General features: G+C 48.9%; 1 long non-coding RNA gene across 2 annotated transcripts; it reads left to right on the top strand.

Annotated features, from left to right (window-relative positions):
- Positions 1 to 3144: 3144 nt before the first annotated feature.
- LOC134033506 (uncharacterized) lies at positions 3145 to 8086 on the top strand. 2 transcript variants are annotated; one of them, XR_009932138.1, is made up of 4 exons: positions 3145 to 3355; positions 4767 to 4899; positions 6769 to 7428; positions 7469 to 8086. It is a non-coding gene; the product is annotated as an uncharacterized LOC134033506 (long non-coding RNA). The 2 variants fall into 2 exon arrangements; XR_009932139.1 differs by having other exon boundaries at positions 6769 to 7432.
- The last annotated feature ends 4635 nt before the right edge of the window (positions 8087 to 12721 follow it).

Raw genomic sequence — 12721 nt, 5'->3', positions numbered from 1 at the left:
GATGAGGGGCACTGGATCCACACACCTGATCATCCCAGAGGATGAGGGGCACTGGATCCACACACCTGATCATCCCGATCCCCACTGATCAGAGGATGAGGGGCACTGGATCCACACACCTGATCATCCCAGAGGATGAGGGGCACTGGATCCACACACCTGATCATCCCAGAGGGTGAGGGGCACTGGATCCACACACCTGATCATCCCAGAGGGTGAGGGGCACTGGATCCACACACCTGATCATCCCAGAGGATGAGGGGCACTGGATCCACACACCTGATCATCCCAGAGGATGAGGGGCACTGGATCCACACACCTGATCATCCCAGAGGATGAGGGGCACTGGATCCACACACCTGATCATCCCAGAGGATGAGGGGCACTGGATCCACAAACCTGATCATCCCAGAGGATGATTTTGCCATGTTGGCTTTGGCTTTTAGCCAACATGGCTAGTTTATGCATGTGCGTTATCTCAATAGACAACTTCACAAACACACACACAGACACACAAACGTTCAGACCCATGCATACACACAAGCGGGGGAACACACACACACGTCCTGAAGGATGTGGTGGTGAGCTGGCAGAGAAAGAAAGCAGTGTGTTCCAAAGCTCCAACGCTGAATGCTTTATGGCTACCCTGGCAGCAACAGCAGATTCGTCTCCCTGGAAACGCTTTATCTGACGTTTGTTTACTCCTGGAACAGGAAGGAACGTTGATAAGGTCAGATGCAGGCTTGGCAGGGGTGCATGATGGGATACGCTGGATGGTCCAAGTGGCAGGGTGTAAACAGCCCTAAAAATTCACACACACACACACACACTTCTACTCACATTCTTACCTACAGAGTCATACTCTGGCAGACACAGACCGATGCAAATTCACACACATATACAGACGTCCACACACTAGGGCTTGGGATGAGTGTGTAGAGGAGTGAGAGATACAGAAAGGCTTGTTATGTCATTCCCTCAGAGTGCTGAGACACTCACACTCCCTGTCTTACGGGGCGCTTTGAAGATAAAGAGAGCATTTAAACTCAACATTAACTGAGCTTGAACGAAAAAAGGGGGGGAAGGGGGGGTTAGGAAGGGTATAGAGGAGAGAGAGAGGGGTGAAGTTGAGGAAAGGTATTGAGGAGAGAGTAGTGAGACACAGAGAGAGAGAAAGAGACAGAGAGAGAGAGAGAGAGAGAGAGGAGAGAGAGAGAGAGAGAGAGAGAGAGAGAGAGAGAGAGAGAGAGAGAGAGAGAGAGAGAGAGAGAGAGAGAGAGAGAGAGAGAGAGAGAGAGAGAAATAAATGTGATAAAGAGCCATGTAGGGAAACAGAGCCGAGAGAAGGAGGGAGAATTGAGGGTGCATAGCAGTGTCGGTTCACTGTGGACCTGTGTGTGTGTGTGTGTGTGTATGTGTGCGTTGTTGGCATAGTAGCACGAGTCACAGCTGTAAATTAGAGGCAGTGACTTAAGGAAATGAACCATCCACAGGAGGGAGAAACACTGGCTATAAATTACAGAACATCAACAAATTACCCCTCACAGAGACACACACACACACACTCTACAAGCCAAACCACAGACACAAATAGACACACACGTATACAAACAAACAGACATCAACACAAACATGTACACACACCGTACCCGCATACCTCTGTGTGTCAGACCTGCTGTTTAATGTCGCTGGTTTAAGTGAATAATTCATGAACCACTGAAGTTAGAATGTTTGTGTACCAAATATAGAGCATCAAGAAACACACTGTTTTAGCACTGCCTGATCTGTGTGTGTGTGTGTGTGTGTGTGTGTGTGCATGTTTGTGTTGTATATGTGTGTTCAGGTCCGAGTGGGTGACCATGCTGAGGGTTAGGGTGGAGTCAGAGTGATGGTTTGTGGGTAAAACAAGGAAGCCTCCGTCTCAGTGGGATTGTGGGAGTTTGACCTTCGTTAGGGAATTCTGGGTGAAGTTGACCTTATAAAGCCAGGAAGCAGATTGTGCCAGCATGCCAGCATCCAACCTCAACCACACACACATACACACAGACACACACAAACACCTGCCCACACACACAAACACTCACCCCCACAGACACAAACAATCACCCTTTGATTTCATCCAAGTCTGGACATTTTTAGTTCAAGTGTCCTTATTGCTGATTGGTTAACACTTGTTAACCTGTGCCATAATATAAAATCGGATGCTTTTGCTCAGGCAGGGTTTGTTTGATTATGTGTGTGTGTTTGCTTGTGTGCGTGCGTGTGTATGTACTTTTGTCTCAGGGGACAAACCACAATATCCGCCAATTATGGAGAAAGAGTTCCATTAAAATGTAAATGTGAAAACTAAACACAGTTATTCCTGTAGAGTTATAGGACCAGTTCCCACTCACACACAGCTCAGGCAATTTTAAAACAAGGTGGTTGTTGTGGAGAACCTTCTCTTCATATCTTCTCTCTGCACCTCTGCCTGGCCATGCCGAAGAGAGGGAGAAAGAGAAGAGGAGGGGGAGAGAGAGGGAGAAAGAGTAGAGGAGGGGGAGAGAGAGGGAGACGGGATGGGAGTGATGGATCACCAGGATGAGTCATATTCTTGTTTTCCTCCCTTACACCTCTCTCTGTTCCTCTCCACCACAAATCCTTTACCCTCTTTCTTTTGTCTATACCCTCCTCTTCCTCTCCTCTTACTCCTACCCTTGCTTTCATCTCCTATCTTCTCTTCTCCCCTCATCCCAACTCCACTCCCCTCTCCTCTCTCCTCTGCTCTCCTCTTTTCCTCTCTGTGGTGGATGGATGCATCAGCTTAATTCCCTGTGAATGAAGATACTGCGTGCTTTGTGCTCACCTTTGAACTCATTACTCAGAGGTGTGCGGATGGAGTGTGTGCGTGTCGATCCATCAACTTGTGTTTGTGAATATGTGTGCGTGTGAGTCCATGTGTACGCTTGCGCGTGTGTGAGTTGGCAAGCGCGGTGAAGTGATTTTCAGCGTCATCAGTCTCATTCCTCCCTCATCCACACATTTATCACCTGGATGATTTCCGTTGTTTATAATGCAAAACGGGAACAGAGGTTCTATCTTCCTAACCGACCTTCTCATTGGCTGATCTGGGCCTTCCCCTGTGGTGTTCCTGACTCTCTCTCTCTCTCTGTGATTGGCTGTTAGGTAGAGCTGTCGGACAGCACCTCCCACACCATCACAGACGCGTACGTGGGGAAGGAATACATCATCCAGGTGGCGGCCAAGGACACAGAGATCGGCACGTGGAGCGACTGGAGCGTGGCGGTGCATGCCACGCCCTGGATGGACCAGCACAAACAGATCACCTCCACCACCGAGGCCGACGCCCCCATAGGTACACGCCTCCACGACCCGCTCACTCCTGACCCCAGTCCATTTCCAAGGCTCCATCGCTACGCCGGCCGTTCCCCCGGATCGGCTGCCGTTCAGCTTCATACTGCCACCTGCTGGACTCCACAGCGACTGCACACCCCTTTCTCTTCATTGTAACACGTACACACACACACACTCCCTTTAGTGTACGACACACACACACACACACACAAATACATGTTCCTCACACAGGCACATATTCCTCACACATATTCTTCATTCTTGTCGTTTTCATTCATATCACACCAATTATCCATCCATCTGTAAAAAGATTGGAATTTTTTTCTCTCTCTTTCCCTCTCATTCTCTCTCTTCTCTCACTCGGAACTCAGAGTTTCCCTCTGCCCTCCATATCTTCCTCTGCCTCCCTCCCCTCCACTTCCTACCCACTCTCTCCCTCCCCCTCGGTTGTCCCACAGTGTTGTCTCCCTAGCAGGAGGCTTATTAGGATTCCGATCTGGCTTCAGTCTGTATGCCTACACCCTCCCTCTCTCCCTCTCTCCCTCTCTCCCTCTCTCCCCTCCTCCAGCACTTCCTCTTACCTCTCTCCTATGTGTCCACACTCTCCCCAGTCTTGCTTCTCTCTCCCCCCACCCACTCCCCTTTCCACCCTCACCTCGCTCTTCTTCCCTCCCTCCCTCCCCCTCCCTCCCTCCATCTCCAATTCTCCTCTTCTCCTTACGTCTCTTCTGTCCCCACCCCAGCGTTAATGGACGTAGCTCAGTTGATCAGACAGCCAATGAGAATCTGTGTTAAGTGGCGTTTAGGGTAGTGTTCTGTAAATAGCTGTGTCAGAGATGGACACCAACCTCACCCAGATATCCTCTCTCTCTCTCTCTCTCTCTCTCTCTCTCTCTCTCTCTCTCTCTCTCTCTCTCTCTCTCTCTCTCTCTCTCTCTGTCTCTCTCTCTTCCCCCCTCCCTCTCTCTCTCTCTCGCGTGCGCTCTCTCTCCCTCCTCATCTTCCCCCTCGTTGTTTTGACATATTTTATTGAGTTAATTTGAGAACGACAGTTACTCCGCCAAAAGGAAGTGTAATGTTAAATTTGATGAAACGTTGTCTCGAGTCATTTCACACCTCACTGCTCCCTACAAACACCAGCACCACACCAGAACAGAGACTTCATTAATAGCAGAAAAATATTGCTGAACCCCTCACAGTCATGAATGTGATTTCCACCCCGGGCTAAGAGCTTAAGCCTGCGCCACAGAGCCACAGTAGCAATACAAGAGCTCTCCTGTGTCTGCTGAGGTGGTTGAGAAGGGTTCTCAGCTTCGTTGCCAAACTCGGTTCTCTATTTGGCTTATTGACCTTATCTCTGTGGTGTTGTTGTGTACTTATTGGCTGTGTGGCCTGTCTGTCCCCCCCCCCAGAGACCACGCCCTCTACCGCCCCTCCCTCTGCAGAGCCGCAGGTGGGCGGAGCTGTGGAGGGCGCCGCCTCCAGGCCACGCCCCCTCTGGTCATCCTGCCTGCTGCTGGCGGCCACGCTGCTCGTCATCATGTGGTGAGTTACTATGACGGCCATCTCCATGTAGACTTCTGTCATTGCAGCATGACAATCCTCCTATCCAACAACAACTGAAGTTATGATACCTTACTGCGCCTGGACACAGATACACGCTAATACCCATCTGAGGAGAGAGGTTCTATGGTAGCATGTGAAGCCCTCTGTGACATGGCTTGTAATAGTACAATGTATTTGATTAAAGACACGAGAGAGGAGAGGAACCTGGAGACAGGAGACAGGGAGAGGAGAGAGGAGACAGGAGACAGGGGAGAGAGGAGTGAGGAGAGGAACCTGGAGACAGGAGACAGGGGAGAGGAGAGAGGAGAGAGGAGAGAGGAGAGAGGAGAGAGGAGAGGGGAGAGAGGAGACAGGAGAGAGGAGAGAGGAGAGAGGTGAGAGGAGAGGGGAGAGGGGAGAGGGGAGAGGGGAGAGGGGAGAGAGGAGAGAGGAGAGAGGAGAGAGGAGAGAGGAGAGAGGAGAGAGGAGAGAGGGGAGAGAGGAGTGAGGAGAGGAACCTGGAGACAGGAGACAGGGGAGAGGAGAGAGGAGAGAGGAGAGAGGAGAGAGGAGAGAGGAGAGAGGAGAGGGGAGAGAGGAGACAGGAGAGAGGAGAGAGGAGAGGGGAGAGAGGAGACAGGAGAGAGGAGAGAGGAGAGAGGAGAGAGGAGAGAGGTGAGAGGAGAGGGGAGAGGGGAGAGGGGAGAGGGGAGAGGGGAGAGAGGAAGAGAGGAGAGAGGAGAGAGGAGAGAGGAGAGAGGAGAGAGGTGAGAGGAGAGGGAGAGGGGAGAGGGGAGAGGGGAGAGAGGAGAGAGGAGAGAGGAGAGAGGAGAGAGGAGACAACTGACAGCAGAGGATTTATTAGAATGTCTGGAGTTAAAGTTGAATACCAGGAGTTGAGACAGAGACCCTGCATGCCCTCTGCAAATATCAAGAGGAGTTTCAATATTACTTTATTTGTCCCTACGGAAATTTCACTTGGAAAAAAAAATACATACAATTATAATAAAGTAACAGACATAAAGTACATTGCTTCATTTCATACCCTCATGTCCTACATTTAGGAGATTCACTCGTAGAAGAATACATTTATACTTATTCAGGTATATTTCCCCGTATTTAAATGGAAGCTGTTGCAACTACCTGATTAGTGCAGTTTATTTTGGTGATAGGTTGGTGCAGGGGGGGGGGGGGGGGGGGGGGGGGCTTCCAACAGCTGAAGGCACAGTCTATGAATATGGATGTGGTTCCTCTCCCTGTGTTCCTTTGCTTACTTGCCTGCCTGTCTGCCTGCCGGCCCGTCAGTCTGTCTGTGTCTACTTGCCTGCCTGCTTGCCTACTTGCCTGCCTGCCTGCCTGTCTGCCGGCCTGTCAGTCTACTTGCCTGCCTGCTTGCCTACTTTCCTGCCTGCCTGCCTGCCTGTTTGTGCCTGCTTGCTTGCATGCCTGCCTGCCTGCCTGCCTGCCTGTCAGTTGATCTGTCTCTCTTGTTGTCTCCTCCCCTCACCATGACCCAGTAGTTCAGTTCCACCAGTCACATGGCAGACCCCTGACAGGCACAGCCCCAACTCAACTCAGATGTGCAATTATATGTTTGGCAATTACAGGAATGTCAACCCTGTATCTTCATTGGCTCTCTCAGTGGAATAGCAAAATGTCAGGTTGTTAATCATGACTGAACACACTCTCACCCCTACATACACACACACACACACAAGCAAATCCCATAACATCTGCCAGTCTAATTTTATGTAGTTGTAAAATTGTGAACTGTTATTAGTACTTGAGTTTATCTCATTTATCTCCCTCTACTCCACATTCTCTCTTTCTTTCTTTCTCTCTCTCTCTCCCTCTCTCTCTGTCTCTCAGATATAATTGTCTCATTCCTGTGGAAGACGTAAAGGATCTGTTCTGTCTATTTTGCACATGGTCATGGATATTGTGCATTGATAATTTAATTCAAGTTTCTCACTAAAAGTAAAGTAGAAAAAAAGAAGACCACGTAAAAGTTTTAAAAGATACATTCTTCAAAAGAAAAACAAAACACAGTGCCCTCTAGAGGAAGTAGCATCCCGTCGATACTCAGACACAGGAAGCCGAGGACACATGGACAGGAAGTCAGTGGTTTGGGATAACGAGAGTGAACAAGACACCCGCCAGCCAGCACAAGGAAGAAAGTTATCCTCCTGATCTTCACTCTTTTATCACCATTGACCCCCATCCCTATTTCATCCCTCCAACATCCTCTCCTTCCTCCAGCAATGTGTGGAACTCCGGTTCTAGAATTCTTTGTCATCATGTGCAGTGACATACAGCTAACTCATCATGCCAAAGACTCGCCCAGGAACAGACACACTCTCTCACAATCCTTAGCTTCCTGCCTTTGTGTGTGTGTGGGTAATGAAAAGAGGGGATGGAGAGGGAGGGGCATAGAGGGAAGAGGGGGGGGGGAGGCGTCAGAGGGAAAGACACCTGAAGACTCTTGATTCTAGCAATGGCTGCCACGTACACACACACACACACACACACGTAGGTACACACACACACACACACACACACACACACGTAGGTACACACACACACACACCTGAGGACAACATTTTCTGGAGGAGTCAATCATGATTCTGAATCCTTGAGTTTGCTCTATGTTCTGTGCATCACCACAGAGACGGGACTGTACAAACCCAGTGGATTAGAGAGCGTTAGACCGGTCCGGACCGGACTGGACCAGAGGGCTATCATATGGACAGTTTAGTTCAGAGAGCGTTGATGGTCTCCTGGAACAGGTCCAAGCTCTGAGCTGAAACATCACTTTGCTTTTTAATTCCATTGCCTTTGAGAAAAAGAAAAAGAAGAAAAAAAAGGTTTTTTCCAATTTTGCGTTTAATAGCCAAGATCACACGTTAATATTCTGTTATTGGAGGACTATTGTTGTGCTTATGTGTGTGTTTATTATAAAGATAAGAATACACTTACAGGACCTTAGTTTTGTTTTACAGGCGTTCATAATTGCTTAATTCTCCTTGATCCTATTTTGTAAACTATGATATGTATCTTTAACATGAAGAAAGTTTATTATTTAATGATGTATGTATTAGCTTTAGACTCCGTAACCTGCATCCTGGGTTATTTTATAGCTGTATATACAATAAGAGGTTGTTCATTAAATGTGACCATTTCACAATGACCATGTCTCCAATTCTTGACCTTCTCTCCTCTCATCTGAGCTAACCTACACTGGCACGCTGGGAGTTTAAGCCGGAGATATACAATTCAGAACAGGTCAATACTTCACATCTCAGCTGTCAGACCTCTGACACACACACACACGCACACACACATGCACACATTGCCCCGCTTAATGACACACATGACCTTTCACTGTGCTAGCCACATGACTGCCACCTCCGTCAGTGCACTCTGAACCCATGTGTGCATGGTGTGTGTGTGTGTGTGTGTGTGTGTGTGTGTGTGTGTGTGTGTGTGTGTGTGTGTGTGTGTGTGTGTGAAAGAGAGAAACAGAGAGAGAGAGAGAGAGAGAGAGAGAGAGAGAGAGAAGAGAGAGACAGAGACAGAGAGAGAGACAGAGACAGAGAGAGAGAGAGAGAGAGAGAGAGAGGTGACGATCATCATTTAGTTTTATCAGATCCTTTATTATCTAACACAGTGTGAACAACACCCTGATAACACATGTTCTGACACCATGTCTCACTCTGTCAGAGACACTCCAGCATACTGACTACTGAGGAAGGTGTTCCTTCATTTCTGTAGAAGAAGAGAACAGTGTATCTCTTCTCTAATGCAGGAAATAACAGTGTTTCTCTACTCTGAGGTGGAAGAGAACAATGTTTCTCTGAGAGAGGAAAGAACAGTGTTTCTCTGCTCTCTAAAATAAGATGTGTTTCTCCACTCTGACGAAGGAGAGAACAGTGTTTCTCCACTCTGAGGTGAGGGAGAGCAGTGTTTTTTATACTGAACAATCATTACAGGCAAGTTAGTACTCTGTATCTCCCTCAATCTCTCCCTCTCTTCCTACCTCTTCATCTCTCACTACACCCCCATCCCTTCCTACATGTCTTTCTCATTCTGTTCTACTTCCTCGGTGTCTGGGGCTTTCCTCACGGAAAGATGTTAAAAGATGGAGAGACAGATAGGGAGGGAGGCTGGGATAGAGAGAGAGGGGGGGCGAGGGTGGGGGGAGGAGTGTAATCTCGGAGCTAATCGTGTAAGTGAGAGTTTCAACAGCTCTGTTTCCGCAGACTTTCACAGCCATACTGTCAAGCGAGGCTGATAACAGCGACAAAGTCAAGAAAGTTCCGAAGATGTGCTTCTCAATGACAAACTGTGCGTGTGTGTGTGTGTGCGTGTTGGGGTTGGCTCCATGTCTTTGTCAGGGCGTCTATCTCCTACACCTGCAGACAGCGCGGTAGCATAGAGACGAAGGGATGAAAAGAGAGATAGGCTGGGAGAGGAAGAGGGAGAGGAGGGGAGGGGAGGGGGGGGGGGGGGGTTGTCGGCCCGGTTCCTCTGAAGCTGTCCCTTCTCCCCTGATAGACGATGCTGCTGTGAGTGTAAGTGTCAGAAGGACTGGCCTGGAGCAGGAGATACGAGACAGGAGACAGACAGGGAGGAAGGGAGAGGGAGACAGGTGGGTGAAAGAGGGCATTGAGGGCAGAGGAGAAGGAGGAGGGGGAGGAGGGAAGGATAGATTTGGGAGATGGGATCATCAGTTTCAGGGGAGAGGAGAGGAAGAGGAGGGAGATTTGCGGTCGGGGTGACGGAGGGCAAAGGAGGGCGCGAGGGGGGCGTGGACAGAAAAAGGAAGATAGCTGATCACTTTCATCTGTACTGGTGACCTGCTACATTCCCCTGAAACCTCACCTCAGGCCTGCAGACGAGTGTGTTCCTGTGTGTGTGTGTGTGTGTTCCTGCCTGTGTGTGTTCCTGTGTGTGTGTTCCTGTGTGTGTTCCTGTGTGTGTGTGTTCCTGTGTGTGTGTTCCTGTGTGTGTGTGTGTGTGTGTGTGTTCCTGTGTGTGTGTGTTCCTGTGTGTGTGTTCCTGCCTGTGTGCATTTCTCTGCATGTGTGTGTGATACTAAACAGGCCATCTGAGGGGGGAGTTGTGGGTACTGCTATGTGGCAAGGCGGAGGGGGGGGGGGGGTAATGCGTGTGTGGGGGCGTGGAGAGTGGGGTGGCGGTCAGATATAAGGAGACTAGTGAAGGCAGATTTACGGTGAGAATCATCTGTCGAAGGCATTTCCCAGGCAGTGATGTCTGTATCTGTGTGTGAGGGGTGGGGGGTGTGGGTGGGTGGTGGGTGGGTGGGGGGGTGGGGGGGGGGTGAGGTGGAGGAGACAGCCTGGGGGCTGTGTGGTAGCCTGACACTCTCAGGCGGCGGAGCAGAGACAGGGATATCCCGTACTGCACCTCCTCATGCCTCCGACGAGAAGGCAGACATCCCAAGTCTCCCGGAAGTTTCGGGAGTCTCCCGTATTTCAATAGCGGCTCCCGGACGCCCGCAAATGCGATATAATCTCCCGCAATTCGGGGATTTTGTATTTAGAGCGAGAGACTGTGCAATGGTCATTTATGGTCTAAACAGTGCATATTACGTGCTGGTTGTGGGGGTAAATCATGCGTGCGGATTGCGTCACAGGGGGAGGGGGGGTTGAGAAGCCATCTCTTGGAAATGAGTCTCTGCAGGTTGGGATGTTTGAGAAAGGTCGAGAGGTTAGAGAGGACTCAGAGCAGTGGCGGTTCTACATTGAATTACACCCAGGGAGAGAAGCCCTTCAAAAGGCTGTTGTGGTAAGACCGATTATGTTCTATACAGCTAAAACAGCCTGGGGTCAAATTGACACCAAACATAATAGGAGGGTTACATAAACATGCCCTTACAAGCTAAATGTCTGTTATTACATGCTATATTAATATAACTTTTAGGGAGGAACACTTTTAGTTATGACGTTAAACTATACTTTGTCACGAAATATAGTTGTAGCAAATAGCAAATGTTCGTCTTTGAAACTACCTACAGATTTGAAAATTCCGTTGGCTAATTACAGGTCCTAACCTAAATAATGAAAATAAATAATAACTGAACTTGTAACAGTTTTGTTGCAAAGCACACTATTATGGTGAAATGTTATCTCGTGTTTGTTGAGTTAAAACCGAAATATTGTTGTTGCATAGCAAGCATCATAGCAAAAAGGCTAACAAACGTAAGAATTAGCCTATACCCATTTTTTTTAATTCGCCATTTCACACAATTAAACAAAAACAAAAATGTGCAGGAACTTTAGGCCTATATTTATAATATTATGAATTGTCCGTTCCATTTGGGAGACCCAGTCAGATGAGCTGTCTGTCCCTCTCCCCTGTTTTCACACAGCTTCTGTGCAAGGCACCTTCTCAGCAAGCAGGGGTGCCTGCAGCTGCCTGAAGGGGGCGCCAATTTGCCAATTCCCCACACAGTGAAATGATAGAAAAGAGAAAACCGCTTCGCGGCGCAGAGATTTTTATTTATTTATTTTATGCTCGTGCGCCCCCCACGTGACATGAAAAGTCCGCCCGTGCCTAAAACCGCCCCTGACTCAGAGAGGAGTTATAGAGGACTCAGAGAGAAGTTAGATATGACTCAGAGAGTAGTTAGAAAGGAATCAGAGGAGTCAGCAAAGAATTAGAGAGGACTCAAGGAGGAGTCAGGGAGGAATCAGAAAGGAGTTGGAGAGGAATCAAATATGTCTTTTGGGCTGCTGTCAGTCATGGGTCATTATCGCTTGTCCTTCACAATCTGAGCTCCTACCCAAGCTGTTAACTCAGTCATTCTGCTGCGGAGCTATACTGACACCTGCAGGCCTGACAGAGAACCTCAGATGGGTTTGCCTCAGACAAGCGTGTCACATAACTCTCAGCACTGTCAGTCAGCATCTCGTCCTATCACGCAGTCCGGACACACCTACTTTAGCAGGGCTGGTCTATTTAGAGGAGGAACTCACCCACACTCCTGATTACTGAGTGCGACACAGGATGGTCAGCGCTTTACTCCTGTTGTAGTCAGATGGCTGAGCGGTTAGGGCAGTGGGCTAGAAGGTTGCCGGTTTGTTTCCCGGCCGTGCCACATGACGTTGTGTCTTTGGGAAAGGCACTTCACCCTACATGCCTCGGGGGGAATGTCCCTGTACTTACTGTAAGTCGCTCTGGATAAGAGCGTCTGGTAAATGTAATGTAGTTAACACTGTTGCCTTCACCACCCCAGCCTCCACCCTCGGTCCAGTGTACCCTCTATCTAGGGGGAATGCGTATCGCAGCTCTCGGCATGGACGTTGAGACAGTGTCTCATCTGGGTACGACAGGCAGCCGGTACGAGCAGAAATATTGCGCCAAGACCATGTATTGTAAAGTCAAGAAAGTGTTCATGACCTACTACTGAGTCTTCGTGCCTGAATCATTGCTTTCCCTGTATTGTGTATATTTCACCAGCAGAGGGGAGCAGCACTACAGTTCAGTTTCGAGTAATTAGCTCAACCGACGTCCATAATGTTTATTGAAGGTCAGCCTTTCCTCTTGATCTAATGGTAGTTAGTAATGGTAAATGATGATGAGACTTGTGAGTAAAAAGACCTGGGTTTGGTCCCCTTGGCTTCAACGATGGGGTGTTCAGGATTCATCTGAGACCATGGACCATAGAGCATGAATGACTCATCAAGCGTGTATCTATGGACCAATGAGGAACTTCCTGAGAGACCCTCTGAACCAATGAGGAACTTCCTGAGAGACCCTCCTTGCTCTGCCAAGAATCCCAGGGATGTGGAGCCATGAC

The sequence above is a fragment of the Osmerus eperlanus genome, chromosome 14 (assembly GCF_963692335.1).
Source record: "Osmerus eperlanus chromosome 14, fOsmEpe2.1, whole genome shotgun sequence".
In the NCBI taxonomy this organism is placed as follows: domain Eukaryota; kingdom Metazoa; phylum Chordata; class Actinopteri; order Osmeriformes; family Osmeridae; genus Osmerus; species Osmerus eperlanus.
The sequence above is the reverse complement of the archived record's forward strand: the minus strand, read 5'-3'. Positions and strand labels throughout refer to the sequence as shown.